Genomic DNA, 6,779 nt, shown 5'->3' with positions numbered 1-6,779 from the left:
AACTTGTTTTAGTTACTCATAAGCTATTGATTAAACCCATACGTGAATTCTAAATCGTGATATTGTAAAACGATACATGAGTGTTAGATGGATCTTTGATATTAAAATTTGTGAAATTGTAAGTTTATGAGTATTCGAATATGAAATGATAGTATGGCGTGAAATTGAATTATTCATTGGGAAATGATTAATGTAGATTCGGCCAAGACAAAGTGTATACATGATAGTATATGTGATATGTGAAGTATATTTGGATAATTGTGATGTGAATGTATATATATGTGATAAGGCCTAATGGCCGGTGTGATGAATGTGAAAGTGTATATATGTGATAAGGCCGAATGGCCGATGTGATGAATGTGAAAGTGTATATATATGTGGTAAGGCCTAATGGCCGATGTGATGAATGTGAAAGTGTATATATGTGATAAGGCCTAATGGCCGATGTGATGAATGTGAAAGTGTATATATATGTGATAAGGCCTAATGGCCGATGTGATGAATGTGAAAGTGTATATATGTGATAAGGCCTAATGGTCGATGTGATGAATGTGAAAGTGTATATATATGTGATAAGGCCTAATGGCCGATGTGATGAATGTGAAAGTGTATATATGTGATGAGGCCTAATAGCCGATGTGATGAATGTGAAAGTGTATATATGTGATGAGGCCTAATGGCCGATGTGATGAATGTGAAAGTGTATATATGTGACAGAGCCGAGTGGCCAACGTGATGGATGTGAAAGTGTATAAATGTGATAAGTCCCGAAGGGCAATTGTGTCAGTACTATATCCGGGTTAAAACCCCCATGCTTTATGCGAGAGTATTATCCTGATTAATGTCCGTAGGCTTTGTGCTCGTACTATATCCGAGCTTTAAAGACCCGACGGCTAAATGCTAGGATTCAAGTAAGACTTTGATATTGAGTATCTGCATTAAGTTACCATCAAATAAGTATTATGTATTCAAGATGTTCAGGTACGTATTACTTACTCATCGGTGGAGTGATTTCGAGGTGAATTATCAGTATCAAAGAGGTAGGTAAATGTGATTAATATTATAACTCCAAATGTGAGAATGTGCTTTGGAAATATTTGACCATCTAGGTCATTATTATTCGAAAGTATATATGTGGCAGCCAAGTGTTGCGTTTAATGATATTATAGATCGAGATGAAGCTCTAGATTAACTTCATCGAACAGTTGAAATGAATGACCAATAATAGTGATTGAGAACACTTTGTCTTGCTTAAAACTTACTAAGGATTAAATGCTTACTCCGTTCTTTGAATCTCTATTTTATAGATTTTGGTTTGTCAGCTATCGGACTCGGGATTATTGAAGTCGAAGTCGCCCACAGTATCAAAGCCCTTTTGGTACACTATTGGTTGAACTCTGAAAATGGCATGTATAGGACTACCCTTTTGTAGTGGGTCATGGACCCTTTGGATTTGTATAATTTTGGATAGCCATGCGAAAATGGCTTATATATGTTTGAGCATAATGTTATAATCATTTGGTATGGATATGGTTATTGAGAGGTGTGGATATGCTTAACAAGGATTGGCCATGGGAATGGTTAATCACTAGCATAATTTGTGCTATTTATGCTAAAAGGGCTAGTTGAATCATGGAAACTATTAATAGGTAAAGTCTACCTTAAAGGCAGATGCTGACAGCAGCAGTGATGTAGATTTGGAAAATCACTAAAAATAGTAGGAATAGAATTAAATAGTGAATAAATTTTTTAAATGAACCTTGATGAATCCACTTTCATATGGAAGAAACGAAACGGTCATATGAGTGGTATGTTAAGAGATAATTAGGTTTTCATGAGACAGGGCCAGAACGGTTTCTGGATTCCCTGTTCCGACTTTGGAAATTCATTATAAATTAACCAGAGATAATTAGGAGTCATTCCATATATTTATAGATTCCTCCTTGAGTCTAGTTTCTATAGAAACAAACGGCATCAGCATTGAAGCCCTGTACAGGGAGATATCCAAATCGTAATGCATGAAGGTCAGTGTAGTCGCACCCTGTAACAGGGGAGAATTTAACTAATAAACTGTACTAATTGGCCCGACAAAAAATTCTAGAAAAAAATATGTAGATGGAAATATGAGTCTGGTTTCAGGGAAAAATTACAAAACTGATTTTCGAGTTTTATAACTCAAGATATTATTTTTAAGGTAACAGTGACACAGTTAGCCAACTACCTGGAAATTTTTAAATTGGACTGCAAAGAAGTGATTTAAGTCTGCAAACCCCTCGTGTCCGACTCCGGCGACGGACTCAGGTACGGGGTGTTACACTCTCGATTTTTTTATTGCTCCTTTTCAATCAAAAGAGATAAGAGCCGGTGAATCAGAAACGATTAATTAAGAATTAATAACAAAAAAGTTTTTATGGAGCATGCATATAAATATTCATGGATCATACCTTTTGTTCCACTTCCCATTCCTATTTTAATAGGAATGGGACTCCTACTTTTTCCGACGGTGTCGGGGGTTCGAATCCCTCCTCGCCCACAACCGGCCCAAAAGGGAAGGACCTTTCCCTCTGGGGGTAGGAAAATCACGATCGGGATAGCGACCCAACGCTATGGAACTTGGGCGTGGGTCTTTTGCCGAAATGGAGTGGCCTTTTATTTATTATTTATCGTATATTTACTATTCTATTTTATATTTATATATAGTATTACCGGCCAAAACAAAATAAGCATATTTTTTTTGTTTTACGCCCCGTAACTCTTCCTCAGCCAGGCTTGGGCAGAATAGCAGAGCAAGTACAAGTATTAGTAGCATAGAAAAAATGCGCTCCTCGTCATTAAATTAATGTGTTTGCTCGCGGTAATTGTGGCCTCTCGGGAGAATCGATGACTGTATCTTTGAGGCATTTGCTAGTACTAGTCCATCTGAGAATTCTTAATTGGCTGGTTGTAAATAGCCCCGGGACTATGGAACAAAGGATTATCCCGGACACCTACACCGAGGTATTGACGGTGATTCTCAAATATCGCAGAACAGAATGTGATACGATGAGATAGAATGCAATAGAAACAAAGACACAGGGAACGGGTTACCTGCTCTTAACGGTCAAAGCGAACCCTTTCATTCTGACATTCTGAATTCTTTAATTCGGAATGAATCAAATCTTCTCAAGTAGGATTCGAACCTACGACCAGTCAGTTAACAGCCGACCGCTCTACCGCTGAGCTACTAAGGAACAACGGGAGATTAGATCTCATAGAGTTCAATTCCCGTTCTCAACCCATGACCAATATGAACTCGAAGTTTCCTTCGTAACCCCCGGAACTTCTTCGTAGTGGCTCCGTTCCATGCCTCATTTCATAGGGAACCTCAAAGTGGCTCTATTTCATTATATTCCATCCAGATCCCAATTCCATTTTTATATTGCCATTGACATGACATAAGAGATGTCGGTTCTAGTCTATCTTTTTCTATTTCTATATATGTATATGGAAAGTTCAAAAATCATCATATAATAATCCAGAAATAGAAAAGAAAAAAGGGAGGTTAATGATGATTTTAAAATCTTTTATACCAGGGAATCTAATATCCTTATACATGACGATAATCAATTCGGTCGTTATGGTCGGACTCTATTATGGATTTCTGATCACACTATCCATAGGTCCCTCTTATATCTTCCTTCTACGAGCTCGAGTTATGGAAGAAGGAGAAGAAGGAACCGAGAAGAGAGTATCAGCAACAACTGGGTTTATTGCAGGCCAGCTCATGATGTTCATATCAATCTACTATGTACCTCTACATTTAGCATTGGGTAAACCTCATACAATAACTGTCCTAGCTCTACCGTATCTTTTGTTTCATTTCTTCTGGAACAATCACAAAGACTTTTTTGATCATAGACGTCCTACCAGAAATTCAATGCGTAATCTTAGCATTCAATGTGTATTCCTGAATAATCTCATTATTCAATTATTCAACCATTTCATTTTACCAAGTTCAATGTTAGCCAGATTAGTCAACATCTATATGTTTCGATGCAACAACAATATGTTATTTGTAACAAGTAGTTCTGTTGGTTGGTTAATTGGTCATATTTTATTGATGAAATGGGTTGGGTTGGTATTAGTCTGGATACAACAAAATAATTTAATTAGGTCTAATGTACTTATTCGATCTAATAAGTATCTTGTATCAGAATTTCGAAATTCTATGGCTCGAATCTTTAGTATTCTGTTATTTATTACCTGTGTTTACTATTTAGGCAGAATACCGTCACCCATTCTAACTAAGAAACTGAAAGGAATTTTCGAAACGGAAGAAGTGGGGGAAAGTGAGGAAGAAAGAAACATAGAAATAGAAACTATTTCCGAAGGGGGAGGGGCTAACCAGAAACAGGGGACCGAACAAAATACTTCTTCTTCCCTTTTTTCAGAGGAAGAGGTGGATCCGAGCAAAATGGACGAAACAGAAAAGCTGCGAGTGACTGGAAAGAAAAAAAAAAGAAAGGGCGAACTCCACTTTCGTTTTAAAGAGACATACTCTAAAAATAGACCGGTTTATGAAACTTCTTATCTGGATGGGAATCAAGAAAGTTCGAAGTTAGAAATATTAAAAAAAAAAGATAAATATTTATTATGGATTGAAAAACCTCTTGTGACACTTCTTTTTGATTCTAAACGATGGAATCGACCTTTGCGATATATAAAAAATGACCGGGTTGAAAATGCTATAAAAAATGAAATGTCACAATATTTTTTTTATACATGTCAAAGTGATGGAAAAGAAAAAATATCTTTTACGTATCCACCCAGTTTAGCAACTTTTGGGGAAATGATACAAAAAAAATATATTTTTTCACACCAGAAAAATTGTTTTCTGATGAATTGTATACTGATTGGAGTTTTATCAATGAACTAAAAAGAAGAAATTTTAGTAAGGAGTTTATAAAAAGAGTCGAATCTTTTGATAAGGAATCTTTTGATCTGGGCATACTTGAAAAAAGGACTCGATTCTCTAATAATGAAACTAAAAGAGAATACTTGCCTAAACTATATGATCCTTTCTTGCATGGACCCTACCGCGGAAGAATCAAAAAATGGGGTTCTCCTTTAAGCATAAATCAAACTTATAAAAAAAAAAACACGATCTGTTTTGGATAAATAAGATTCATGCTCTACTTCTTACTACTGATTATCACGAACTTGAACAGACACTAGATACACTCAATATAAAATCATTAGCAACAGAAAAAGAACTCTCTTTATTGACATTGACAGAAGATGAACAGGGAAATATCGATTCTGAGGATCGAGTCAAAATTTTGAAATTTTTATTCAATATAGTTATAACTAATCCCAATAATCAAACAATTAGAAAAAAATCTATTGGAATAAAAGAAATAAGTAAAAAAGTTCCTCGATGGTCATACAAATTAATCGACGATTTAGAACAACAGGAGGGCGAAAACGAGGAAAATGTAACAGCAGAGCATGAAATTCGTTCAAGAAAATCCAAGCGCGTCGTGATTTTTACTAATAACCAGGCAAACGCCGATACTTATACTAATACCAAGGATGATAATGATCCTGATCAAACAGACGAAGTGGCTTTCATACGCTATTCGCAACAATCGGATTTTCGGCGCGACATAATAAAAGGTTCCATGCGTGCCCAAAGGCGTAAAACAATTACTTGGGAGCTGTTTCAAGCAAATGTACATTCCCCCCTTTTTTTGGACAAAGTAGACAAACCACTCTTTTTTTCTTTTGATATTTCTGGACCGCTGAAACGAATATCTCGAAATTGGATATGTAAAACCAAAGAATCAAAATTTCTGATTATACAGAAAAAAAGATCGAGAAAAAAGACGAGGCCAAAAGAGAAAAATACAAAAGAGAAGAGAAAATGAGGATAGAAATAGCAGAAGCTTGGGATAGTCTTTTACTTGCTCAAGTAATAAGGGGCTCCGTGTTAATAACCCAATCAATTCTTAGAAATATATTATATTACCTTCACTGATAATAGTTAAAAACATTGCCCGTATGTTATTATTTCAATTTCCTGAGTGGTCTGAGGATTTAATGGATTGGAATCGAGAAATGCATGTTAAATGCACTTATAATGGTGTTCAATTATCCGAAACAGAATTTCCAAAAACTGGTTAACAGACGGTATTCAGATAAAGATCCTATTTCCTTTTTGCCTGAAACCTTGGCACAGATTTAAACTGCAACCCTCTCATAAAGATCCAATGAAAAAAAGAAAGGTCAAAAGAATGATTTTGCTTTTTAACAGTTTGGGAATGGAAACTGAACTACCTTTCGGCTCTCCTCGAAAACGGCGTTCGTTTTTGAGCCTATTTTTAAGAACTAAAAAAATAAAAAAATGGAAACGAAACGTTTTATAGCTTTAACAATTTTAAAGAAAAAACTAATTGTTTCGAAAGCTTCAAAAGAAACAAAAAATGGATCACTCAAAGCATTCTATTTCTAAAGGGACTAATAAAAGAACTTTCAAAAATAAATCCAATTCCTTTTTTGGGTTGAGAGAACCATATGAATTGGCGAAACTAAAAGGATTCGATAATCAGAAATAAGATGATTCACAAATCATCCCTTCAAATTCAATCTATGGCGTGGACAAATTATTCATTAACAGAAAAAAAATAAAAGATCTGACTAAGAGAACAAACACAATCAAAAATCAAATACAAAAATTCTAATTATAAAAGAGAAGAAAAATGAATTTCTAACTCAAGAAATAAATAGTAGTTCTAACAAAT

General features: G+C 35.2%; 2 pseudogenes; both read left to right on the top strand.

Annotated features, from left to right (window-relative positions):
- The first annotated feature begins 3,446 nt into the window (after window positions 1-3,446).
- LOC121215451 (protein TIC 214-like) lies at window positions 3,447-5,967 on the top strand (annotated as a pseudogene).
- A 598-nt stretch (window positions 5,968-6,565) lies between these two features.
- LOC121215408 (protein TIC 214-like) overlaps window positions 6,566-6,779 on the top strand; it is a 635-nt pseudogene continuing 421 nt past the window's right edge.

The sequence above is a fragment of the Gossypium hirsutum genome, chromosome D03, assembly GCF_007990345.1.
Source record: "Gossypium hirsutum isolate 1008001.06 chromosome D03, Gossypium_hirsutum_v2.1, whole genome shotgun sequence".
In the NCBI taxonomy this organism is placed as follows: Eukaryota; Viridiplantae; Streptophyta; class Magnoliopsida; order Malvales; family Malvaceae; genus Gossypium; species Gossypium hirsutum.
The sequence above is the reverse complement of the archived record's forward strand: the minus strand, read 5'-3'. Positions and strand labels throughout refer to the sequence as shown.